The 27,679-nt window shown below is 36.9% G+C and overlaps 1 protein-coding gene and 1 long non-coding RNA gene across 2 annotated transcripts in view; both read right to left on the bottom strand.

Annotated features, from left to right (window-relative positions):
* Positions 1 to 25,066, bottom strand: part of LOC129784318 (uncharacterized) — a 55,794-nt gene extending 30,728 nt beyond the window's left edge. Inside the window, exon 1 of the long non-coding RNA XR_008746889.1 lies at positions 24,950 to 25,066. This is a non-coding gene — a long non-coding RNA (uncharacterized LOC129784318). The remainder of the gene's footprint in view (positions 1 to 24,949) is intronic.
* The window catches only part of NALF1 (NALCN channel auxiliary factor 1), a 490,070-nt gene that overhangs the window by 349,089 nt on the left and 113,302 nt on the right, over positions 1 to 27,679 (bottom strand). The window lies entirely within an intron of this gene.

The following is a 27,679-nucleotide window of genomic DNA, read 5'->3' as shown; positions in this document are numbered from 1 at the left end:
TGTAATTATGGCTAAATGAGATCTTTAACTGTGATTACAGACTTTTCTTGTTATTTTTGACAATGTGATAGGACCCAAAAGGCTTCAGACAATATCAGGTCCTTCTAGTGCCAGACAACACAAGCATGAAATGAAGACAAACACTGAGAATGAATGGACCTGACAGAAAAGCACCATAAATCTTAAGTGTACAAATAAAATATCAGAACTATCAGTGACTGTTCCAGAGACTGTGATACTATGTTGTATACCTTGAAAGAATTAAATTTTAGTAAGTGTAATAAACACAAGTTCACTGTCCTTCTGGGATGTTCTATCATTTTTTTCTCTGCTGTCCATGAATAATATAATAGATTAATAAAAAAATAGATTAACTGCGGGGGGTGGGGTGTGGGATGGGGGTGAGTGGAGACAGGGACAAAACCAAAAAAAAAAAAACCAACCACCAAATCCTTCCAAGAATTTTCTATTCTAAATAGAAAGGAAACATTTCCAGAACAAGTTTCTAAATCAGATTAGCTATTAAATAGGCTTTGTAAATGCAATTTATTTTCCTAAAAGCAATCAGCCTGGCAATCACATCTGGTTTTTTTATCAAACTGGTTAACATATATGTGAAAGGATCAAACATATCTTTGATTTTCAGAAACCGTCATCAAAATGTCAATTGAAAAAGGTCAAATCTATAGGCAGTTGAAAAACAAGAAAGTAAAAATAGCAGCAGAAGTAAAGCTTCTGAAATATTTCAATCACCTCTATGCTGTAGTAGCAACCACAATGTATTTAACTTACTGCTGGGCTGACTGAACCAAAAAAAAAGAAAAATCATTTCCCTAATTTCACACAGTGAAAGATAATTTTGCAAATTATCTCAAGTATTTAGTTATCTATAAACATTTTACACAGTATGATTGCAGCCAAGGGTCAATTGACTTCTCAGGCTGCAAAATTAGGCTATTTTACTGTAAAGGAGTCATTCGCACAGACTTCTCTGGACCTAAACACAGTTCGCAAGTTTCCTGAGGCCTTCATTACTCTTTTTGATCCTCTGAGCTCTCCCAACCACCACATCAAGCTAAGGAGAGTCATTTGTTTGCTTTAATTTGTCACAGCTGCATTGAATTCCTTTAAATGAAATAAAATTTTTATAACCGGATTAAAACAACTAAGAAAACAAAGCTCAGCTTTGAAATCCAGAAGCTGCAACAGTTGATAATGATATCACCTGATTTTCAGAGATATTAACCATCTTCAGCTCTTTCACTGACACCAGTCTATATGCTAGGCTGAAAATAACTAGCTGAAGGCCTCCTATTAACAGAAAGGAGATGACTGTATTCAGCTATGGAGAGCAACATAACTAACCTATGGTCCAAATGCTGCTACCTTCTGTTGATGTTCTGATTCCCCTAGGTACCTAAGACACTTATGCATCTTGCAATCAATGACTATTGGTAGCTGAAATACTCTTTTGAATTTAAGCAAGTTGCACATGTTTCTGCCACCTAAATTTACTGGTAGCTGAAGTGAAGGAGGCTGAATCTAAATCTTTGGGAGTGTTGTCTTCATCTGCTTTAGGGTAAAGAAAGTGACGGCACACCACCTGGCTTTGTGAGCTTTTTAAATTAGTACATTATAAATATGAAGGTTTGAATGACATTCAGAGTTTGGCAGTAATAAAGGCATGAAAAGATCAAATGAGCCACAGGAGGGATCTGAGGCACAATTTATGTGCTTTGCCTCTAAAGTTACCATCTTGGTTCCACTAACACACATCATTTCAGTAGCTTTCAGTATTTTTACAAATGACAGCAAAGGGACTAGGACTAAATTCTCAAAATGACATGGCCATATGTTCTCAGTTAAAGTCACTAAAAGGCTACCACCTTTTTCTTGTGCAGAAACACATCTTCAGGCCCACATTCTCAGGACAAAACATCTGATGATATGGAACACTTTGAAGAACAAGTTAAGCCCTCCTATTGTAAAGAACAACACTAAGGACAGAATGGCATGAGTAAAGTATTTATTTTAAAGTTTCATGTAATGATAGTTAATTCAAATACAGAAAATAATTGGAAATCATCACCTGGCATGATTGGCACTAATGGACACCTATAGCACTAAACAATTCCACCAAAATAGTATCAGAGGAGTGAAATGTAAAAAGCCAAGCAATTTCATTTTTAAAACAACAATAAACACTCTCCAGAAATAAAGTACTATATTAACAAAAAGAAATATTAAGAGAAAAACAAGTCACTGCATCTGCACCCTCATTTTGCCAACATTTACTAATTTCTTTAACTGTGAAGAACAGAACTGGTACTTCCAGGAACCTGACCTGTGGATATGGAGTAAACACACAAATAAAATTATTGACAAGATCAGGACCTCAGCAGGTACAGATACATAAATACAACAATAGTTTACTTTATATATATATATATTCATAGCTTGCATGTATAACATTTATATTGATTTTGTTTTAGGATCAGAAGATTGCCAGATGACTTAATCTTTAATGTTAAAATTGTAATACAGAAAAGAAAAAGAAACGCTGCTCTCATGAAGTTTAACCTTTATCCAAGCCTGGCTTATGAAATACTGAACAAAAAAAGAGGTTCCTACCCTAAAACCTGTCTAAAAACTCAGACTCTACAACAAAGGAATGAACCCAGTGTTTTGCCTGTGAGTTATGTCCAGCAACAAAAAAAATAATAAAGGCAGAGTATATGATTTATGAATTTTGGATTATTTTAATATTCAGGAAAAAAGTATCTGTATTCTCTATGGATCTTTTATATTTTATTTTGTTTAGAACTTAACAGCCTGGGTTAACAGTTAACAGTTCTGAGAGATGGCACTTGTTCCATAACTCTACTTAAGGAAAAGGGTGGATGTAGCAGGGAGAACAGGAAAAAGAGAATCGAAATAAAGGTCACAGACATCAGAATATTTAATAATTTATAAACACTGTATGCATTTGTCTTCTGCCTCAAAACATCTTGGGGATTTGAGCCCAGAATGCTATTTACCCTGACAAAATCAAGCAATATCTTTCAGTAGGCATGTAGAACAGCTTTACATTCAGCAGTTAGAAAAAAAAAAAATCATGTCTTTTTGCCAACATAATTCTACAGCAAAAATCTTCCCTGGCTAACAAGATCTATATGCAGTAAGACTGCATAGGTAAAGAAGACGGGCTACTTTGAGAACAGCTCAGAAGTATAAGAAACTCAGCAGAAAGCTGAGGTACGAAGAATGCATTTACATCAGACTTTCAGAAGCTCAGCTGTCTATATACCCTCTAGATTATTACTAGCTAAGAGTGCCAACTAGATTTTAATCTTCTACCACTCCCTTATCATTCTTTTACAATGTTCAGCAAGTATTCACCTTCCACTGTTTGACATTGCAGTTCACTATTCTGTACTTTCACAAGCTCTTTAAAACCCTTGCTGACATTCATACTTGAAGTGAAATGCAAAGGGTAGGAAAAGTCAAGCAATTATATCTTGAAAGTGCAATGTTCTGAACAGTAACCCCATATAAGCCTGGGCACTCCCAAACCATATATTCTGTCTTGGTGATAAAATCAAAAAGAAGAGTATTCAGCATTTACAGGCTACTCCATTTTAAACTTTGTGAACAGTAACATTCCTGCAGGGAATCATTTGCATGCAACTGAAAATAACCGAGCAGAAACTGTCAGTTCCTTGAAAATAAGTCAATATTATCACCCATATTCTGCAAATGAAGAAATAAAGATATTAAGAAAAATATTTAAACTAAAATATCTACAGTTTTTCTTTCTTAAAATCCACCCTTAGATGCTAGACACATCAGGCTTAGATGCAAGACGCCAGGCTTGACTACCAGGGATGTCAAATACCAATTGATCTCACTGTTTTCATACTAACCAACAGGGACAAACAGCTGCGCATGGGTCTGCCATCACTGTCAACAGAAAAGTAGAAGCTTATTAGGGTGCAAGCATGGCCCTCAGGAGGCATCACTTTTTTGTTCTGTGTCATGAACCTGACAATTAGATGAGCTGGTACAATAGCAAAAGTCATCTCTCCAGTTAGCTTGGTCTAGTGTTCAGAGTGAGGAAAGTGAAACCTTTGGAAACAGTGACCCATTTTTTTTAATAATGAAATATATTCATTTTCAGAATCACTGCCTCTGTCCTTTCTCCGTAAGTCTTTAAATCTTGCCTCAATTGTTTCTAGGACCTCACCAGCTCCTTTCTTGTTTACCAAAACCTTCTTTTTTCTTGCTTCAGCAATTTGTACATAGCACTCATCAAAGATATAAAAAAATATTGTTATGTCCTTTATTTTTATTACAGCCGTGTTTCTTGTCTGTCTACATCCCTGTTCCAGCTTCTGATCTTTATCCATATCAAGTACCAGATGTTCGTCAAGGCCTCAACACCAGCAGGAAACCTGGCAAAGATGCAGTGGGGCTGACAGATAAGCAAGGTATATAAAGTACACTCACTGATAATAAGGTCAGAGGAAAAAACTAAATTACTTCCTTCTATCAGTGTTGACTGCAAACAGTTTAGAAAGCTTCTAAAACTCAAATTTTAGTTTAAAGGGGAAAGCATCAGAAGAACTTGCTCAATTGAAAAATCTATAGAAAAGGTTTTGGACAGACTCAGAAATAGAACAGTAAAAATCTACCACAAACTGAATACATCACTCAGTCTCTCTAGGAATTAAAGTAGGAAAGCACTAAGCTATCATTCAAACCAGCCTCAGTATCCGAGGACAACAGGTAATGGAATAATAATGATGATAATAGTGATAGTGATGATAATAATGATAGTGATGATGATGATGATGGTGATAATGATGATGATGATGATAATAATAATAATAATAATAGCAATTTCTAAGCCGCTCCAGTATATCTCATTTCTAGCCAACACATTGATAGCATAATGCAGAATAAAATTCATAGACACATTGTAGCCATGGTGAAGATTCAGCACTATTTTTTTTATCAGAGTTCACAAAATTATTATAGGGCATTTTGATAAACTCAGCATAGGAGATAAGTAAAATGGCTAAAAGAGGGAACTGGAATTCCAAAGAGTTCTTGGTAATGTCTTTCAACTAAAACCAGAAGAAGCTTCAGAGGCCAAGAAAAAATGATTAGTATCAATAATTTCAAAATTATTCACATTTTAATATGCACAAAATTAAAAATAAAGCAGACATTAAAAAGTTAATGAAGGAAGCCTTGTTATCAAGTCTTTCATTTTAGTGACCAATAAAAAAGCATGTGCAGCAACATATATGGAGAAAAAACCCCTAACCATATGTACATAGTGCATTGGTGTATCTGTTGCCATAAAAGAAAGAGATGTTGCAAACTTTTTTGATGGTTTTCTAAAGACAAAGTGGTTCTCATTAGTGATCAGAAAGACAAATAGAATGCTAGGAACTGTTAAAAGAGAAATGGAATGAGAAAAGGAATGACTTTACATTGGTTAGCAGTTTGCAATTTGGGCTGCCCCATCTCAAAATGGATAAAGTAAATTGAGAAAAAGTTTACTGGAATAATCAGAGGTAAGGAACAGCATCACTCAAAATGGAGGAGAAACAGATCACCAGGATGGCTTTGCTTTGAAATCAGAAGATGTAGGAATTCGTAAAGTAAATAATGATATAGAAAAGAAGAACAGGGAAGGGATTTTGTCTTTTTCATAATTCAAGGTCTAGTAGATATTCAAAATTTTGCAAAACATAAAAGTTAAAAACAAACATCAGGGAGTACTTTTTCTTTTGGCAAGTAATCAAATTATGAAACTAATTGCCACAGGATGTGAATGAAAGAAGTCAAGGTGTAGACAGTATCAAGAACTGTTCATTCATGAAAAAAAAAATATATATGTTCAAAATTTCAGAACTTCAGGGACATTTACTTCATGGAAAAGTCATGAGAGATTTAGCCCTGGATTTCTGATTCAATTCAGCCTGAACTCTGAAGGTCTCTAAAGCACTGATTTCTAGACTTTCAACAGGAAGGATTGTTCTGTACTTTCCTATTTCTTATCCTCTTTCCTTAACATGTTCTACTGGCCAGTAAAAATAAGGGTGTTAGGTAACATGGACCATTATACTTGGTGTTACATTTTAATCTTTTCTATGTTCTAACAATTTTTTAAGTTCTTTCAGTGCTTACATATCCAACATCTTCTCATCTGCAGTATTATGCCCTAAACTCCTAGGTGTACAGTGAGATTTGTCTCTTTCTCCTGCACATGATTTAATGTTGTAAAGCTTCTGTTTAGCTAACGATCCTCTGTGTATCACACAGCCCACTATAATTTTCATCTTTCAGCTCCTATCCGTACAAACCCCTTCCTTCTGTCAGCCTGCTAACATTAATTTATGCTTATAGTTTCTGCTCCAATTTCATTTCCTCAAATTATGTTCCCTTGTCTTTTAGTCCTTTAATATTCTACCTGTCCTTCCAGTGACCCTTGTCACTCTTGGCTACCTGATGTATTATATCTATTTAAATTACTGACTTTCTGGATTTCCCTTTCACTTGCTTGAAAAACTAACTGCACACTGATTGTGCTGCCCATATGATGCATACTGTTGGAAGAGCTAATAACGACCATGCATGTTATTGAGTAGGTCACATTTCCAGTCCCCAGACAAACTGCAGAACTCACACAGGAGCTGCATCCTTGATCTCTGTTTTACAACCCATGCTGTAGCCTATACTTTAGTTAAAATATTACATACAGCCTCATAAAAGGTTTCACAAATAAATATGAAACTCATATTCCTATATTCTGTTAGATTTCACGACATAAGATGTGGCAATACAGTTCCTGTTTGCAGGATTCAGGGCGTTATGTTCAATTATTCAGTGATCTTATTACAGCAGAGCCTGTAGGTCTGTGACATGCATTAAATCCTAGGAAGCAGAGTAGCAGCAGGTTTATCAAGCAGTGTTCACTCACTGCTACAAACTGCTTAAATCTCCTTGTAAGAGCTGTATCACCCAGCTAAGAGGCCAGAAGAATCAGCCAGAAGCCAGAGTAGAGAGAATGAAGACCAGGGTGAAGAAAAGAGGCAGCAGAGAGAGAAATACAACCTGCCAACTGACTGTTGAAAGCTACCAAAAGAGAAATCGTAACTAGGTTTTCCAATTTCCAGAGACATAAATATGCAGGTTACAGTAAACGGAAAAATAAACCACAAAGTGCTTAAGCAGCTGTGTCACACTACACCAGAACACCTACAAAGAGAAAAAAGATGAACTTTGCCTGAGTATATATGATTTTAGGCCTCACAATGTAATGCTTCTTGTTTTAATGGCACACAATAAAATCTGTCTGAATCTTGTGCTTAAGTCGCACATTTTGAAATCTTTAATAAACAGTTTGGAACATATTTGAAATGATTGAGTTTACTTCTGGAAGTAATGTTCCTTGAAATTAGATGAATGATTCCACAAACAATAATACAGTTATCAGAAAGAGCCATCAAAATATTATCACTAGTTCAGTGATGGAGGCAGAGTAGTGTTATAAATGGGATTCTTTTGATATGCACTGCTATGTGTACCACAACATCTCGCTATGATATTAAACAATAGCAAAAATCTATGGAACTAGAGTTAACAAAATAAAATAATAAGCTGTATATGCCACCAGAAACCTACAGTGTTATTTATTCCTGCCATCGCTAAGAAGTGGGAACATGAAATCACTGCGAGCAGGTTCATCTGTTCCTGGGCCAAGAAATGACAACTGTTCTGCTAAATAAGAAGGGCAAGGCCTCTAGCCCGGGAGTAAGTTGTAAGCAGAGCTTGTGGAAGCCTTTCACACCGCAAAACGGATGGTCTCTTCTATGCCTTTTGTTGCAACTTGGTCCTGATCATGTTATCTTTGAAGGAAGCATGGGCACTATCTGGAAATGTCTTAGTACAGCCAGAAGCTCAATCAAGGAGTGTGTTAACAAACTCTGAGAAGGACTATTGAAGATGATTGAGTGACAGTGCTCAAACCAGAGCCCTGGCTCTTCTGAGTTTACTGATGCTGTCCTAACTAGAGGGACCACCTCTTTTTCTGTGCTTGACCCTTCCCAAATTTTCATTCTGGACATACTAAGGAGAGCAACCTACTTGATTAATATTTCTTGTTTGCATGCCAATGCAGATACTCTTTTCCAAAACAAGAAGAGTATAGACTTTACTCACCACATTCCCCAATTCTTCAGCCAGAGTACTTGGATAGCACCACTACACCCACGTGACACATTACTACAGGACACATGCTACCAACAGACGCAGTGGGAACTATAGTTCCTTAGGTACCTCTTGCTTCCTTTCTCCCCTCTTCTCCCTCTGATTCTGTGCTACTTGTGACAGGGAAGTTAACACCTTGTTCCTCGCAGCTGGCTTTGTCTAGGTAAGAGTCTGGCCCTGATACTCGTATCTCAGATAATGGCTCTGAAAAGTGAGCTCCTTCAAAGCTTGTTGGCTGTACTTAGTGTTCATTTGAATTCTGGCAATTACTCAATGATTTAATTATATCTGGGATTAATGGGATTTCTAGGAAAAGTATTATGTGGAGACCAAAAGCCATTGTGAGCTGAAATGATACTGAAGAGATATTGGACTCAGCACTAAAAGTTTACATTCTTTCTCAGGAGAACAGATATTCTTTTTATAAGCACCCAGGTTTACTTGTAAATTAAGACTGTTTGGAATCAACAATTTACACAGCTTGGTCCTTGATATAACTCCAAGGAAGCCACTGAATTACAGCAGGCACATAGCTTTTTACTATATTTACAGGCAGGCTTCAATGGCCACTGGGAGAGTTCTTCCTCTTCTATTAATTTCTGTTTAATTACCAACACTTCTTGCTCAGCCTTACTCCTAGCTGAAAGAGCTATGTCTGAATTGTCTATTAAGCTTAAAGCATTTTAGCCAAATTTAGGCTAGTTTTCATTAGTAATTGCATAGCCTGAATTAAGAAGTATTATTTTAACAAACTTGTAAGTATCTTTTAATGAGATAAAACTCAAGTGATGGCATTTGTCTAAATAAGTAGTCCTTGAATGTATTTCACACTGCTTTTGCATTTTAATAGTACTTAGTATAGCACTTCCTTTTCATTTGTTCTTCACTCACTCTGTAAACAATGACCAAAAAAAAAAATAAAATAAATAAATGTGGAAACCAGCAGCCAAGTCTCTTAAACCCCAACGGAGTGTTCTAACTAGTTGTACATAGAATTGTGCTTCTTTCTTTCTCTTTCTTAGAGAATCCTGAATTAATTTCTGAAAAAAAAAAAAAGAAAGAATAAATTTAACATGCCAAATCCTGCCTCTTCTCTCCAGGACAGGTGGGTGATTAAGAGACTCTTGAAGATGTGTCTGAGTATCCTAATCAGAGAACTTGGGTCTCTGAAACCATCAGTGAGCAACTTAATCACAAAAACCTTGAAAAGAAAGGGAATACACGAGCAGTATTTCTACTTCTTGAAAGGCTTATCTCTGCCTGGATTCAGGAAGAAAGGAGAAGAAACCTAAGATCCAGTTGTCAAGCCAAAGGGGGTGATGCTGTTTGAACAATCCAGTGCATTCAGCATGTCTCCAGCTGCTGCTACAGGGAGGGTCAGATCTCCTGCAAATCCTGGACAATACCTGAAAGCTCTGTGCAGGTACCTAAAGCACTCTGGAGAAATCAAGACCACACTAGACTTGAAATACTAATGTTTAGATCATGGAATTACTTTCCTTGAGGTAAAGTCTTTAAAAAATCTCACTAAAAAAGGACCCTCAGTACCTATCTAAGTATCTTAGACTTCAATTTTGCAGCTTGAAAACTGAGCACTGCTTGGCTGAGAAAGCCCAAGTCCCTTCTGAAGCAAAACCTCAGTATTTTAATGAGATATTTTTAGCCAAAATTTTCACTAGCTTTTAATAGTATTTTTATTTCTACTGAGACATTAAAATGTTTCCTGTTGAACAAAAATAATTACTTACTGCACTAACTTCAATAAATAATTTTTTTACCTTATTAACATGCATCCCTAAAAGTGTTCCCTCATAGTCCTTTGCTCACATACATTGTTTTTGGACTAAAAATCTTTTACCTAGAGGCCAAATCTTAAATGTGCCCAGATGTTAATCTGTAAATACTATATGCTGTCTGTATATGTTAATAATAAAAAATAATAGTTTGAACTTCCAAAACTTGATTATTTAAAAACTACCTGTTTCTGTCATGATCTGTGGTCACTGCCCATAGCATATAATACGTAGCAACATTCCATCACTGATCTCAGAACAAAAATAACTTGTAGAAAAAAAAAAAATTGCAAAAATTTTGGGGAAGAAATTTTGTCTGGAAGCAGAGACAGAGGGACAGTATTCAAAAATCTTAGATCCCTTTGTGACTCCACTGGCATATCTTGTTTCACTGGACAGGTGAAGCAATTGTTCTCCTTAAAAATGAGAACTGTGACTGCTTGTGGACATTGGCAGATAGGGGCGGAAACCAAAAAAAGTGGATCCAGGTAGAAGTTGGGGGCTCACATTCTGGTAATTTGTCATAACTGTTTCTGATAGCATTTATGTTGAACTCAGAAGTGAGACTAGAGGGTTAAAATATTGGTAACTATGCAATTCCTTGCTGTTGTACACAGGCAAATATGAGTTTCAAATATGCAGCTTAAGGGAGCCTTCTGTCTAAAATTCCCAAATGCTCAGCACAAACCTGTTCAAAGCCGAATTCAGAGCTCATACAAATAAGAATTGATTTGCATCTCCTATGTCTTAAACCTATCTTCCATGTTTAACCTGTCCTGACTTGCCAAACAGTTGCAGTTAAAAGAAAATCAGCTAGTTTTGACTTGAGATTCTGCAAATCTCACTGTACAGCTAGTTCTCCATCTTTTCTTCCAGAGCATCCAGCTGTATCTATAGATCTCCCACAGAGACTGAACATAACTACACCTGTCACAGTCCACTGGGTTATCAATATCCCTGACACCACTGCTCCTCTTACAGATTGCTATTTGCCTCCTATCGTTCTCGACCTCTCCTTCCTCCCCTGCTTGATTCACTTGGGTTCATTGGAAACTTCATTACAAAGATAATCTTGTATACAACTGTATCTTTAATAGTGTGATTATGAACTAGCACAGTCCTGAACAGAATTCCCAAAGTCATTTACCACGAACACCACCAAGTTGTATGAAAATAAATCAAAAATGGAAAAAAAAAATCAAGTTTTCCCTTTTTGACTATTGAATAAGAGCTGACAGTCAAGCACAAGTAACTCTAAGGAAAAAAAAAAGGTGTCTTTGGATATATTCTCAAATTCTGTATTATTTAGCAAGCCCAGTGACATGATGGTAAGGGAATACTGATGCTTTGAAGAAAATTTGGATTTACCAGAACATACATAGGAGAGGTCCAAATAGTAAAAAAAAAAATGTTTTCCCAAATTACTAGCATTATCTATACAAACATTCAGATTAATATTGACTTGGTAGCACACTTTGAATGCCTGTAATGCCTTGGTAGTTCGTGTTTTGTATGTGACACAGTTATGACAATGCATGTATCTGTTAGATGGGTACTAGGTTCTGGTTTATGCTCTGTACTGGGTTTGTATACTTAACAATCATTTTTACCGCAGCTGTGTATTTCCTGGTTTTAGAATACACTGAATTAAGCTTCGTTAATTGGCCTGAGAAACCTAGAAAAATTTTACATCTGTGTGCTGGCATTTTTGTCTGATTATGAACAAAGGCTTTCTGACATTCTCCTGACAAAAGACATGCAATCACTAGTGCAAACTTGGCTGATCCTATGCCAGTTTAGATAGTCCTCTAAAAGACTAACTGATCTGAATTTGTTGCTGCAGTTCTTTATGGAGCATGTGAGGGAAGTGCACTTTGCAGTGAAATCACATCCATACGCTGAGGGCAAAACACGAAACAGGAAGGAGATAAGAGAGCTTTGGTCATTGAACATAGATGGGGGTAGGGAAGAGGCACTAAGCTGGGGTCTCCACCTTCTTGGCAAGTGCTTAAGCTGTTCTGGGCAGCTGGTGGGTGCAGAAGTTCAGCTTGGTGAAATCAAAGACCGTAACAGCACAAATAACCAAAAAAACCCTGCCTTGTCCTCTTCCTGGGACAAACTCATTCATAAATAACTTTGTTGATTTAGCTGAACTGCAGAGAGGATATAGAAAGTCTAAAATTCCTGCCAAATCCTGTATGATTTATTGCCTCTGGGAGTTCTTCTGATGAAGGAACAGAAGTTCCTCTTGTTTTCATCTGTTATTCATTAGAAAGAATGTGTACAACTAACAGTGTGCTATTTGCTCTTGTGTTTTTAATTTGTGTAATTCCTATGTGCTTTTAATTCCTGAAAATGTGCATGGCTTTTTTGTTATGTCTCCCTTGGAAGTAGCTCTTTTGCTGTCTCATGTTTCACATTTGTACTGTGTTTGGCTGGGATAGAGTTAGTTTTCCTCACAGTAGCTACTATGGGGCTATGTTTTGGATTTGTGATGAAAACAGTGCTGATAATACAGGGATGTTTTTGTTACTTCTGAGCAGCGCTTACACAGCCTTTTCTGCTTCTCACCCCATCCCACCAGCGAGCAGGTTGGGGGTGCGCAAGGGGTCGGGAAGGGGCACAGCCAAGACAGCTGGTCCCAATGACCAAAGGGATATCCCATACCATATAGCATCATGCTCAGCAATATAAAACTGGGGGAAGAAGAAGAAAGGTGGGGGACATTCATAGTGATGACTTTTTGTCTTCCCAAGTAACCTTTACATGTGATGCAGCCCTGCTTTCCTGGAGATGACTTAAGATCTTCCTGCTGATGGGAAACAGGGAATTAATTCCTTATTTTGCTTTGCTGGCATGTGCGACTTTTTTTTTACTTATTAAATGGTCTTTATCTCAACCCATGAGTTTTCTCACTTATACTCCTCCAGTTCTCTCCCTCATCCTAGCAGAGGATGGGGAGGGAGGGAATGGCTGTGTGGGGCTTAGCTGCTGGCTGGGGTTAAACCACAACACCATTAATAATAACAATAACAATAACAACAATTAACAAAATTATTTGGATAATTTCACTTTTAGATCCTCAAAGAGTTAGACTCTGTCACTTCATGCCATCAGTTGTTTATTATCAAAAGTGTGAGGCCTTAATTAAACTAATTATCCACAAATTGGGCATACATAGCTCTTTAGGTGAACTGCCCCGAGATACGAGATATGAGAGATATAAGTCTCTGAGGAACCAGGACTGGCAAAATTCTGAGTAATGCACCACTGAAAATGCTGACTTCTCTGGACCCATAAGGGAGGGAGGGAAAAGGAAACAGAAATTAATATTTATTTGTTCTTAAAAAGAAAAAGAAACATGGCTTGCTTCCATTAGTTAGATAAAAATTAACTATGTCTTCCTTCCCTCTAAAGCCAGTGTGATTCCTCATATTTCAAATTCAGCGTAAACCAGACTTTTCTATTGTGCTGCCTTCATAGATGGCAATAAGCTTCTAGTAGCTGTTATCCCTTTGCACTACATCAACATATACATGGGGGCACCAGAACAAGGCAAAGACTCCACAGAATCCCAGCTGACGGTATCTTCTAATATCTTCATTCATTTTTTTTCTGTTTTTCATTAAGTAATGAATGTCAACTTTAGAAGTAAACAATCAGATAGCAAGCAACCTGGAAGAGGAAAGTATTTAAAGCAGCATTAAATTTGCACGGCATGGTAGAAATTTGTTACTGAAGACATGATTCTAAAACTTTCTTCCCTTCTTTCTTGGACACGAATAAATTGCATCTTCAGAGAACACCCCACCATATTGTTCATGGGGGTCTGCATGCACACTTCTGTATTCAACAGAAGAAAAGGCATTCTGTTGAAAAAAGAGAATCTCTTAGGTGTCTGATTGATCAGGTGCCATAAATTGATGGAATAGAAGTCGTACCATTTTTTAATACTCAGATTGCAAATTTAATCCAAAGTGAACATACTTGTTTTTAATATCCATGCATCTAGTTAATAATGGTGATTAATAATCAAATTTGGAGTATTTATTGCTAATTTTCAATTTATTTTACCAAGAATTACACCATCAATGAATGATGCAATGAGAAGGAATTCTTTACTTGAAGGTGAAAATAAAATAAATTAAAAAAAAAAGGAAAAGAAAGTTTTCTTTTTTCCATTTTCAGTGTTGGTAACCTCAGATTCTGACTTTTTGTTCTTGCTGTCCTATGGTGTTTTCCTTCTTTTGCTGTCCTTCTTTCCTCTTCCTGGACAAGATGTCTAAAATATTCCATTTGATGCTCTCCATTAATAAATCTAAAATAATCTATAAATCTAAAAGTTTACATAAATGCATTTTGAAGGAAAATCTGTTTTTCACTGCAAAGTTTCTAGTAAAGTTCAGTGAATACATAAACAATGGGCAGGATCTAAATATCATGTTTCCCATAAATGATGCGAGGATTTTAAAGATGCAAAGTGCATCTACACTATGTTTTATATTTGGCCTTCTCTCTCAATGTTATCAAGTTTCTCAGATGAAAAACAACTGCGGTCAAACCAGTAAAAGCCCTACAACTTATTATTCAGCTGGAAAATTTGTCTCCCTATGAATTCACATAGAAGCAGCAACAAAGAGTAGTCTTTTAGGCTGATTCCAGGAATATATTTTGTGTGCTGTACCAACAGAGCTAAAAGCTGTTCTGTTTCACTGCTCTTGTCCAGTATATCCTGCAGTTACCCCTGATTTTGCGTGGGGTTTACAGACTGGATCCCATTATAAAAGTGTTTCACGATTTTTTTCATACTACTCAACATTTAAAATAGTGAACAAGCACTAATGCATATTCTCCAGAAAGCCTTCAAAACTATTCTTAATTTGTAAGTGGATGTAAAAGGCTTCTTTAAACATCACTGAAGGAAAGGGTCCTAACCTGCATACAACTATTAGTAAATAAAAGCACAAGAAGAATCAATAAAAAGTACAACTACAAAATAATGCAGCAGAGAAAAATAATAACCAGTTTAACATCTAAAAAACCGAGGCATTTTGATGTTGTATTTTAAGTCACAGGCAAAAGATGTTGCCATTTGGACTTTGCATGCCTAATAATAGTGAAATTAGGTAATTATCTAGCCGAGAAATAGGCAAGTTTTCAAATGTCCAGATGGTTCCACCACCCACCTCATTTAGCAAAACTTCCTTTATTCACACTGCTCTAACATGCTGCCCATTTCCTCAATTTGTACCCATTAGCTGACAAGAAAAGGGCTGAGCTCAGAAATCAACAGGCTTTGACAGGAAACCAATTCCCAGGGGCCCTCTTAGAAGAAGCAGGATTTTAACTGATGTTGCCCAGGAGACAGCTGTAGCAACTAAGTCCATATCTGAAGTAATATTAGTGAAGCAGGCAAAAGGATTTGCAGTGCAAAGACCTCTTAATATTCTTGGTAAGCTGCGAAAAATGATCTTTAGCCCACAGGAAGGCAAGTGCACAGGCTCAGGAGAAGAATGTTAATGTAACTTATTTACTTACCATTTGCTAGTGAATAAAACTTCCACGCATCCCTAAGTGATCCAATGACAAAATGCGCTTTATATGGTTTGGCAAATATAAAGGGTAGGGTCAGCTTTACAGTGGAAGGCATCTTCATGTCTGTGCAAACATCCAAGAGTTCCCCAGGCTCTGGGGAGGGATGGCCACCTTGCTGCACCCGCCGCTGCATCACAGGCAAGGGCTTCCTTTGCTATGGGTCAAGTTTGTAAAATCTGCAGCCTTCTGACAGCAGAGGCATGCATGGCCTCAAAAGGGAGGACAGATAGGAATGCATAAACAAGAGCATTTGACAGATGGCACCTTCCAAAATATCAAGAGAGGCTAAATTCTAATTAATTTTATGTTTTTGAATATTACATCAAGGCACACCAAATTTGGTCTGTATTTTCCCTATCACTCCTCTGATTAACCTGGTGATCCTAGAAGATATTTTAAAGCATCATTGCCTTAACTGCCTTTAAAACATGAATGTTCATTATACCAGAATGGCAAAGAGATCACTTTATTTAATTTTAGTATGTGGACAACAAAGAATAAATAAAATGCTTCAAGTTTTATCTTGTTACAGTGAAAGCAATCAGCAAATGATGAAAGCTTCATTTCAAGGTCTTTAACGGTAACTGCCTTGGAGAGAAATGTAATTCACCTGACGCTGAACAACAAAGCGGAGATGCTGTGAAGACTGTATCTGTTACACAGCCTGGCAAACATGTTAGATAATTATCTGCAGGCATAATGATTCCCTGACAAAACCTAAATTAAAATGGAGTTGCTACTGAGAGTGCGTATTAGTAGGTTAAGGTAAATTACAAAGCAGGCATTTTATAATTATCCTTAAATCTTGCATTATAATCTAAGACATTGAGTGAAGGTTGAAAGAAGGCCATGCATGTTGTAAGGCAGAAATCCAGTGAGAGGACCAAAACCACCTTAATTCAGCACTGTTGGGGATGTCACAGATTGCCAGTGAAATAGATTTTGCATTTAAATGTAGTGCTTATATGGCATCAGATAGCAAAAAAATCATTTTGCTTATAAGTGGATGTGTCAAACTATCAAAGTTTTCTAATACAACATAAATAAGGGATGCTTTGGAACTGACAGTGTATCAGTCGGTACTAGGTGGCAAATGATCGAATCTTTAATAACTGCAAAACTAAAATCTTAATCTAACATCTTTAATAACAAATAATCTAAAATCTCCTAAGAACAAAATTTGCATTGGGCACCCTTTAGAGAAGAAAGATACATCTCTGACGAAGAAAAAGGGGAATGACACACAGAAAGATTAATAATTACAAGCCTTAAGAGTATCAGAGGAGGTTGATCTGACCCGCAAAATATAGTCAGTGTACTGAGCTGATGGATGCCTTCAGTTACTGCTACCTTCTGCTACAAAATTAGTAAGAGATTACCAATACATATGCAATACCTTGAAGGAGAAAAGGAAAACAAATGTAACAAATCAATAGACTAAACCTCAAAAGGGAAAGAGAGAAGAGTCTGAGGCACTCTAATTTATCTGTTTGTCTTATCAGTTATCTGTTTAGAAATATCGTATATAGATACTATCACCCTTTTTGTCCTTCAGCTATGTCTGTTATCCCAGGTAAGGGAAAAATAAGGACTCATAAATTCAGCTCAAAGACAACAACAGTTTTCTATGGTTGGCTTAATAAATGACTGCTCTTAAAATACTAGTCTTTAAAGAGACTCCTTTGAAATAGATTTTCATATATAATTATTTAAAAGTTACATTCTTTTCCTCCATTACTGTATATATTAAGATGAGCTGTCGTCACTTCTGAACAGAAAGAAACTTGAAAAAAGATTTATGGTGATCTCTTACACACTTCAGAGCAAATATCTCCCAGAAAGTCTAAAGAATCAAGAGGCAAAGAAAACCAGCCTACTATCTGTACTTTGCTGATTTGATTGAACAGAATGGGAGAGGGGTTGCAATCAAGGTTTTGGATTATTACAATTTGTAATACTGTAATTTCCAAAGGGATTACAACAGCTTCGGATTTCATTATATTCCTTTAATTCTGTCCTTCATTTGTTGGAAATTTAATCAGGAAAGCGATGCTTAATTTACTTTCCTGACAAACAATGGACAAGGCAACAATACAACTGTGATCCCTGGCTCCTCAGTTACCAAATCCACTCTGCTTGTCTTCCCCAGCTGTGATGGCAACTGCATTTTTCCTCTGTAACTGGTGAAGCATCAGGATGGAAGAAGCACAGATCAGATTACAATATGTTTGCCTTGCAAACCATTGTTTAACACTGAAGTGTACCTATTGGAAGCCTTTGTGCATTTCTGGTGAAAAGTAATAATCAGCTTTAATCTGTATGGTTTCCCTCATCTCCCTGCCACAGTAACATTAACAATGGCCATGGCTCAGCAACAGGCTTCTTTGCCACAGCTAACACAAATTGCTTGCTGTTGTTTAACAGCACTGTTTCACTCAACCATGCTGAGGAAATATCCTCCTGTCTCCCTTTCTTTGGGCTTCAAAATTTACCATCTAAAGCAAAGGAAAATGTCCAGCTGTTAAAATAGCTGTTAATTCCATTATAGCTGTTAGGCTCTTTGGAAAAGGAACTTGCAGTAGGCCATGTAATGACATTTCTCCCTTTACACATAATTCCTGACTCTCAGCTACTGGGCATTTGGTTTGGGTAATGGTTAATATCAGAAAATCATGCCTGTACAAAGATGTAATTCATTTTTTTCCCCTTGAGGCTGGTCAAAACGTAACTTTTGTACCAGTTTAATTTTACTATCAGGAGGCTGCTTTTACCAAACCAAACCTTACAAATAAACCTTAGAAATAAACCTTCAATTTTGCTTTTAACAAACTAGTATTACATTGTCTCTTACAAGACAAAATGTCTTTCCATTTAGCATCAAAATAAGCTGTCCTGATATAAAGAGGGTTTTCTTTGTGTTGCATTAATAATATAACAGTGTAGTTTTTTACCATCTGCAATGTATTAACTATATAACTAGTAGGATAACTAGAAGCACTGTGTAGAGAAGCCTCTAGAAAGCACGTATTTCAATGAAATGGAGATGTGTTAGGACAAGTAAATGCAACCAGGCCTAGATAAATATGTTTGTTATGTAAAGGCATAACTATAAATCATGGATTTCACCTAAAAACTGAAATAGACCACTTCAAAAAATGTGTTTATGATCTTGGTATAGAAGGGGCCTCTGAGTCCGTATCTACCGCACGCAGCCCACACCTTTCCCAGGATATGCTCTACACGTGCATTCTGATTTTCTCAGGGTGAAACATCCTCACCAGTGTGTCTCTTCCCAAGTGCATCTGGTTTCCACTCCTGTGTATTCCTCCAGAAAAGACTGTGGTGTGCTCTGAGAGGTAGCTGGCTCTAAAATGTGCTGTAGCATACTCCAGCACATAAATACAGATAGTCTCAAAAGGTTATAAACACTCAAAAGTAATGTATGTGCGTATCTGACTCTTGGCAGTCTTGTGCATATTTCCTTAAAATGAAGACAGTTGTCTGCAATATACAATATTAATAACATCCATCCATTTATCAGTTCATACATTCAAGCACACATTCATTTATTCATGACTAAATCAATAACCACATTTCCCACTTCCACCCAAGCTGCCGAGCCCTTTGTTTACAACTTGAAGGAGAAATTCAAGGACAACAGGTTAATGCAGTTAGAAGGGAGGACAGAGAATGGCTGATGTAGCTAATGCTGTGCTACACTGAAAAGTATTGGAGTGATTTCTGAGTAAATCACTGACAGTAAAAAGCTATATGGCCATATACCCACAACAAGTCAAAGAAAGGCTGTTCCATTATTCTCTTCCTTGCCCCACTTTCTGCTGAAGGACGAATGAGGCTAAAACAAAACTTCCCACCTTTACATATAAAGGGTTTGTTGCCTTTGCTGTTCATGAAAACATTGCTATTCTCAAGTTTTCCAGACTTGAGAAGTTTCACTGCAGAGGGACTGAACAAATGCAGAGATGCAATACATTAAATTATGATGCTACATGTTAATTATGATGGGGAGTTACAGAGCAGTGTGGATTGGGATATAGAAAACAATGAAGTATGGGCTTCATTTTCCAAACATCTTATTTTTACCATTTTAAACAGTTCCCCAAAATTACAGATGTTAACACATACACTACCTAAAGAGTACATGTCAGTACAATGTGCAAGCTTTTTAATGGCTTAGTTCATGTTGTCTTTAATGGACATCAAGCTAACACAACCTATCAAACAACTGCACAATCTCCTTAAACTGAAACCCATGTGAATATATTCCATCTAAAGTACACCAAACTATTCAGCCTTCATGGACTTTGTTACGGTTGTGTTTTCAGGTGCTTCCTCAGCCTGAAACAAAATTAAACACTGTTTAAAGATCCATACTTTCATAAACAGAGATCTTTTATTTTCTTGTAAAATTTGAAGCTATCAGAAATAAGCAGAAGAACATAGTTATGAGTAAACATCACAGTACTGCACCATAGGAAGATTAGGAGTATGAAAGGAGGTAGATCAGTTTCAGTGCTCAGGACCATGTGCTCAGGATTGCCTCCTGTACTGAGGCATGGTGCAGGACCTAGCTGTTGACTTCATTTAGCAGCAGGAAACCAACAGCACAATCCTGAATACAAATTAAATGCCTCAAATTCAGAAACTGTTGCTGGCTTGGGCTTTTTGGGGTTTTTATTTGACAGGAATTATATTTTCTTCCAGCAAATGGTTATATTTGAGTAGAGGATTTGCAGTAGTGGGAGAAGAATTGGCTAATTACTGTTCTAGTCAATACATACCGTGGCTGTTAGAAACAGCAACAATAAAAGAAGCTCTGCATGTAGTACAGTGGCTTAATATGCTGAAGAAGCTCTCAGAGCTTAAAAGTGCAATTTAACCTATGAGAAACCATACTCACAGAGAATGACTAGCAAACATGATAATGTCCTGATTACATGGACTGCACTCCTGCTCAGGAGACTGTAAATTGAAATTGCTTGGCACATTCCACAGCAATGAAAATGCACACTTTATTCCCTGCCTAGGAAAGCAACTCCTTCTCAAGCAGGCAAAGAAACCCAGAGAACTCAGAAAAGCTCTAACAATTTTGTGCATTTTTTTCTAAAGTAGACAGACTAGAGAGCATATGACCCTGGAGTTTAGCATGACTGGCAGTCTTGGCTGGGCTCATTTTCCATCGGTTCACTAAGCCTGATCTGATCTGAGCACACAGAGCTCCTGGGCTGTTCAGCTCTGTCTAGCCTGTCTCTGTTAGCCATCTCTTGACAAGCACTCTGTTAGGGGTTTGTGGCATCCAGCCAGTTAGGAACAATCCACGTTAAATCAGACCACCTCATTAAATGATTGCCTCCCACACAAACGATTTGACAGCGAAAGTTGGCCTCAAGGAAACCACAGAAGGTTCTGCACATACGTGATTTCTGTGTTAACATTTCATTAGAATATAGGCTGGTACAACGTCATGAATGAAAGAAACCAAGGAGCAAAACCCAGCCTTCAGATCCGTGTTCCTATTTTTATTGTTAGACTGGAAGCAATACTTGGCCTTGGTTCTTTTCCTGCTATTAAACATTTGCTGCACTCCTAGGAAAATTATTGGGGAAGTTGAATGTTATCTCTAAATATTCAAAATAAATATCAAGAAGTTCTGATTTAATTAAGACACACTTGGAACTTCTGCCTCTTAACAAAAGTGAGAAAACATCTGTTTTCATCTCAGCTTCTATTAGTAAACATCAGATTTCATTTGGGACATACCACATGTTCATTATTTATGTATTTAAGGAGTCGATCGTCAAGTAGTGGACACGCAGGTATTTCACAGAAGCCATCCTTTGAGTGAAGCTACATTTCATTATACCCATTAAGAATCCAGACCTGTAGTGTTACTGCAGCTGGCAGGTGCTTTTTAAAAACACTGTGCAGGTTTTTGCAGTTTAGCATCTCAGGGTATGACTGCAACTGAAAGTGTCTCCAACAGGCGACTGAGTGAGATCTGATGCAGGCACTGCCTCCTGACCCAAGATGCGGTGGACAGCCCTGTCAGTAAAAATCAGGGTGTATAAAAATCAGCTTGGACAGATATTATCTGGTCAATACCACTAACTCAATATTTTTCAATGCTCACCCCATGTTTTTACCAGAGTTTCTCATATTGTAGCAAAGATGGCAGAAAATGATGTGCTGGCACCGAGGCACCCCTGTTCAGAGGGAGGACAGCAGTAAGGAGCCTGTCATCACGCTCTGAACCAGGATGTCTGTTGGTGCCCCTTGCCAGCTTTTGTAGTTGGTTTGATGCAGCCATGAATGCGCATCACTGGTAGTAAGATGACTTTTTCCTACCTAGGGTGTCAAAAATGTGACAAACCTGCCTTGGGTCTGAGGAATTCAGGGACTGGCATCATGTACTTGAAGTCCAACATCCCTCTCCTGAACATTAATAGCTCCCAAATGACCTTCATTCAAAATGGTTTCCTAAAAATTATTTTAATTCTGTTCTATAGTTTCCATAGCAGGTTCAGATTCAGTGCGAGCTTTACACTCCTCAAATGATTGCTTTCAATAAAATTAGTATTTTAAAGGAAAGGGCGTCAAGACATGCTGTGTTAAGGCCTTGCACTCGTGGACACACTAGCTAGCTAAGCCAGATGTTTTTGTGGTGGGTTTTTTTTAGTTTTGAGTGAACATGAAAATAATGAAAATTGTAATTCCTCCCTGAAAATGACGTCAATTTGGAATTTACAAAATGCTTCAATATTGTGGATTCATTTGTTTCAATATTTGTTTGCTTTAGCATATGTGTCAGTATTTGTTTCAATACGGTATAAATGTTTTATTTTGGTAATGTTATATGTATGGCAACTGTGCTTGTATCAACATCACAATCTTACTTTATTTCTGTTCAACTTGCACATTATATTGCATTTAACACATATTATATACAGTATAGTTCCTGAACTGTAATGCAAAATAAACTATTTTAAGATTTTATTAAAAAACAGTATTGGTAAAGAAACATTTTATATTATGCAAAGTTACATATTGGATGCTATCAAAATGAAGGTTTGAAATATTAAAAAGGAATTCAAATTTTCTTTTATTTTTTCACAGGGTTTGTGATCTATATATATGTGAACATTACACTAAATATTTCACTGCAAGCAGTTCTTTAAAATCTGAAAACTTTTGTAAAAATTTTCTTCACTGCTCTATTTATGACAGAAAGATGTGAGTTTGGGAAGAAAAATGCTGAGCCTTTTGGATCTCCAGCCTGTGTTTACAAAATGGCACAAGCCTTCTCCATAAAACCAACATTGCTGACTGTTTCATTATTGGAGCCATGGTGAGATCTTGTGTAAAAATATTTAAACTCTGTCTACATGGAGGAAACCAGGATATCTGGGAAAGAAATAAACAGAAGAGGAATGACTACACTTGACAAAAAAGCAGTATGATTTCTCAAGAAAATGGACACAACAAATTCCTTCCAGAGGCTATTATTAGGGAGGCTGCTAAAGAAACAGAAATGCAATTTGTAAATTGTTTGTTCTGGGACCTTAGAAGTTTTTGGGGTTGTGCAGATCTAAGCACACTGAGTCTATCTTATCTATGGTTTTTAGTCAGTATAGCAATGCAGGCATTGACTCCTCGAACTTTATAAAAAGGCTGTGAAGTTACTTTTCCTAACTGTGTCTTTCAGTTTGATCTCATTCTTCAGAGTCTTCTAGCAATGTTTGTATTATTTGATCTTGCGTGAGGATTTACAATGAGGTTTTAATTAATTTAATTTAATTAATTTAATTAAATTAATAATTATTTAATGAGCTAGTGCCCTGTGCTCACTCTTGTAGCATCTGAATGACTTGCACTTCTTATTAATAACACAGGAAAATATTTGCGTTCCATAGATTTTCACTTACAACGCTGAGCCAACTGCCTCTGCTACGGTATGTTGCTCTATGCTGCCTTGAAGTGACGAGAAGTCTAGGATGCCCCTGATACACTTCTGGAAACCAGATCCTCAAAACTCAAATCCCTGGCAACCTTATCCTCAAACCTCAAAAATTTAGTCGTTATTTCTGGCTAGAAAAAGAACAGTGGTGTGCCTGCTAAATCAATCCTTACATTTCCAACTGAACAAAAATTTTAGAAGGACAAAGGTACTGAAAATTATTTCAGGGCCTAGTTACTCCTCTGCATCAGTGTAAGGGTCTGTGGGATCGGGGACTATGGGTCTGATTCAACAAAATATTTTTGTTAGTAACTGTTAAGAAACATTATTTTTCTTTCCATGAAGGAAGTCATCTAATGCAAATCAATAAGATTTCTACAAGCAGTTTCTCCCACTTATTAGCCCTGATTATAACCAGTGGAAATTAGACACCTGTTGCTGTTTTTGCACTGGAATCCTACCTAAAGCCAGTAAAATTTCTCCCAGCAGCCAGACAATATTACTTTTTTCTCGTTTATCATCAGTTCATTCCACCAGTCAGCTTTAGTCTGGAAGGACATTGCAATAGTGGAAGACCTCATCTAAAACCTAGTGAAAAATGGATGCAATTCTTGTCTGCAAGACTAACTTGTCAACAAAAGTAAATTCAGTAATGGAATCTGATGCCATGACACAAAAATTACAGTTATGCTACTATGGTTTAACAAGCTTTTAACCCTTTACTAGTGGGTGTTTTTTTCTTCTTTTTATACTATATTATATCCTGTCTGGGAACTTATTATTTCTTTGTTTCTTATGCTACTTGAAATATCTTTCCAAATCTTTAAATAAATAAGTTTCAAGGTTTCCTGAACTTTGATATCTTCACTGCTTCTCTAGCATTTCTTTACAAACAGTGCACAGAAACACCCAGTACAAACCCAGCTTCAAACATGGAAAGATACAGGAAACATTTAGACGTATGAAGGTGCCTTCCTCATGGTGCTGACAATGACCTGAATTATCTGCACTGTTAAATGACCCCTGTTATCTTGTAATCTAAACTGAAAATTGCATCTGAACTGGTTTACAAGGGGCATTCTGTAAAGATCATTTTAAAGTACATTATTTTAAACATGAACAGTCAGTTTTTTTATTTAAAGAGCAAGTTACTAACTTATTCTAGGCTCATTTGGCTGTTCCACTCACCCACACCACTAACAATGAGGCAGTAAGCAACACCTTCATGTATTATACAGAATTCCTAAGCTGAAAAGTTAAAAAAAACTATGCAGTTCAATAGGAAAACAAATGCAGTTTTTCTCACCAAAATTAAAGGATGCAGGTGAATCAACAGAATGACTGTGTAATTGTGGCAAAGCTGTCCAGGCTGGCCATCCAGAAATCCACTGAGGTTAAGTCTCTTGTCCCTCAGCAAATATAATATATTCTGAAATATCCTTTCATGCTGGCAAATTGGAAGACTTTTATTTATTTTATTCCCTTCTGGCACATGTCCTGAACACAGGTCCTCTGTCCATTTCTTCTTTACAAAACAAATTAGCAAGCTCTCTGAAGCAGTGCTGATACTTGGCACCCTGCAATGAGTAGCATAAGCACATTCCCCTGTCCACAGCTTCAACCTTGAGAAGTATCCTGGATTTACAGCTCACCTCTTCGGCGACATGTGGCAACTGAAGCAAATAGACAGGAAAGCGTCACAAGGGCGCTGCGACCCATTCCTGCCTCACTTAGTTACTATGAGGAAACAGGACTAATAAATGTCTATTTGCCCTCAAAAATCTTTAACATTTCATGGTCCTAGAACATAGCCCTCTATAGCATTGAATATATATCTCCATAAGTGCATGACTTCTCAAAATCTTTCTGCTTTTCCTACTCTTTTACTCAGTTTTAGACTTCTTTTTCCTACACACACACACACACACCAGTTCTCTCACACACACACACATGCATACATGCATGCACGCACATGCGCGCGCACACACACACACACACCAGTTCTATCTAATATGAGGAGGAAGACAACCTGTGCATGTAAGACGCACATTCTTTTAAAAGGAGACTCCTATCAGATTTATATAATTCCTCATCAATAACAATTGTGCCATTTAAATATAAGAATCCAGTTTGCTCTGAATGATAGCTGTCCATTTATTCATAAGATCTCTGACTGAATGAAAAAGTGTATTTAATGATGTTCCATTATGATTCCCCATGACAGGTGCAATATTTTTTCATGTCACTTCCTATTGACTTTGCAGCAAAATATAGATACACAATACAGAAGTGAAGGCAACCAAACCTTAAATTCAGAACAGAATTTTCTGTCTGACAGATACATGCAGCAATTCACCAATACGAAACAGAATGAATAACCCATATGCAGACTCCTCACACCATTGCAAATGATTAAATGTATTGTTGGACTGATTCTGCCACATCCTTCCTGCACAGAATTCCCAAGTCATATGTGTATCCTATGTCTGACTTTAGATTTTGAACACAGAAAATATTGTAGGGTATACATTTGGTTAAGGAATCTGCATAATAACCAGAGACACTGTAATGAGCTATGAAGCCTGGTTTTAGTCAAGAAAGTATTGGTTTTCACATAGGACTTTCACATGCTTTTCATCTCTGCAGAGAGTTCCAGTTACTAACTCTGACAGCATTTCCATTTTCCTGGGTTTCTACTTTCACTTTCTGCTTTTATTTCTAGACACATCAAAGGCATGGATTATGCTTCCTATTTCTGTGTTTTGTTGTAGCATTTAAATTCTAATGAAAGTTACTGATTAGCTACACTTAACAGAAATGCAGAACACCTCAATACCAGTATTTGGAGGAGAGGGGGGGGGCTTCCATAGTAGGATGTTGCAGTATAGTGATTTTATATTTTTTAAGAATATTCTCACACAAGTCTCATAAAATATGATTCTTATTCACATGTGCTTTTTTAAAGAGTTACAGGTACCAAACACACAGTAAAGCAAAATTCTGAAAACAGCAGCTGATGGATAGGTGAAAAACTAATGTTGTAGAAATAGTATCAGAGTTCTTATTTAAAGACAGCTCAATCTTTCAAAAAAAATAAATAATCCATAAGCTTGAAAGCAAGGGCGGTCCATCCTTACTCGGGGAATTCATTGATCATAATTCACATTAGCTGTGGTGGCAACTGAAAAAAGACCTAAAAAAAGTTTCATGGTTCTAAGTAAAATATGCAATTTAATATAGATACATGTATCATCATTCACAGAAGACTAGCAAGATTTTTATTTATATGAATAAAGTTATAAAACTCTGAGCTCAATTAATTTATACAGCTCTTATTTAACTATTAGTACTTTTCTAGTCACAGCACAAAAGACAACTCGGTAATTTATCCCAAATCCCAATTAAGCTGAAGGTGACATGAAGAACAGCTGCATGAAGTCTTGTTTAATAGTCTGTACACTAATTTTGGAGAATTATTACTCTTTGAAAGTGCCCTTATTTTTTAATACTAGGAGTCAGCCAAACTCTGAACTTACTCTTTCACTCCAGGCATGGGAAGTATAGCAGTGTGGTAGTTAGTATAGTGTCTTGGCATTATCTTGAAACTTGAATGTTCAGGTTTTCTCTCCCCTTCTTGTCTCATTCTCTTTACACCTTATGGGCCAATATCAAAGGCAAATAAGTTTTTCATTCTCCGCAAGTTCAAAGCCAGCAGTTTAATCTAGAGCTAATTTTTGGTCAGTACTCAAAGCATAGCTTCACATGGAATAGCAGTGCTGTTGTATGAATGGCTCCCTGGTTCAGCAGTAAGCCATCAGTGGACACTACGACAATGCTCTAACATTACAATGCGGTTATCACGCTATAAACACTTAACTGTGAATTCTCTAAATGATCCATTTTGTACTTCTAAATACTCAGTAATGATATCCAGAAAACACAGTATCTGCTCCTCTCTGTGCTATTGTACTTTGTCATCTTCACCTAAATACAGTGTACTATAAAGTTGTATTACCTACCACAAGGGGTTTTTTTT

The sequence above is a fragment of the Falco peregrinus genome, chromosome 4, assembly GCF_023634155.1.
Source record: "Falco peregrinus isolate bFalPer1 chromosome 4, bFalPer1.pri, whole genome shotgun sequence".
Lineage (NCBI taxonomy): Eukaryota > Metazoa > Chordata > Aves > Falconiformes > Falconidae > Falco > Falco peregrinus.
Note: the sequence above shows the minus strand (reverse complement) of the source record. Positions and strands in the feature narration are given on the sequence as shown.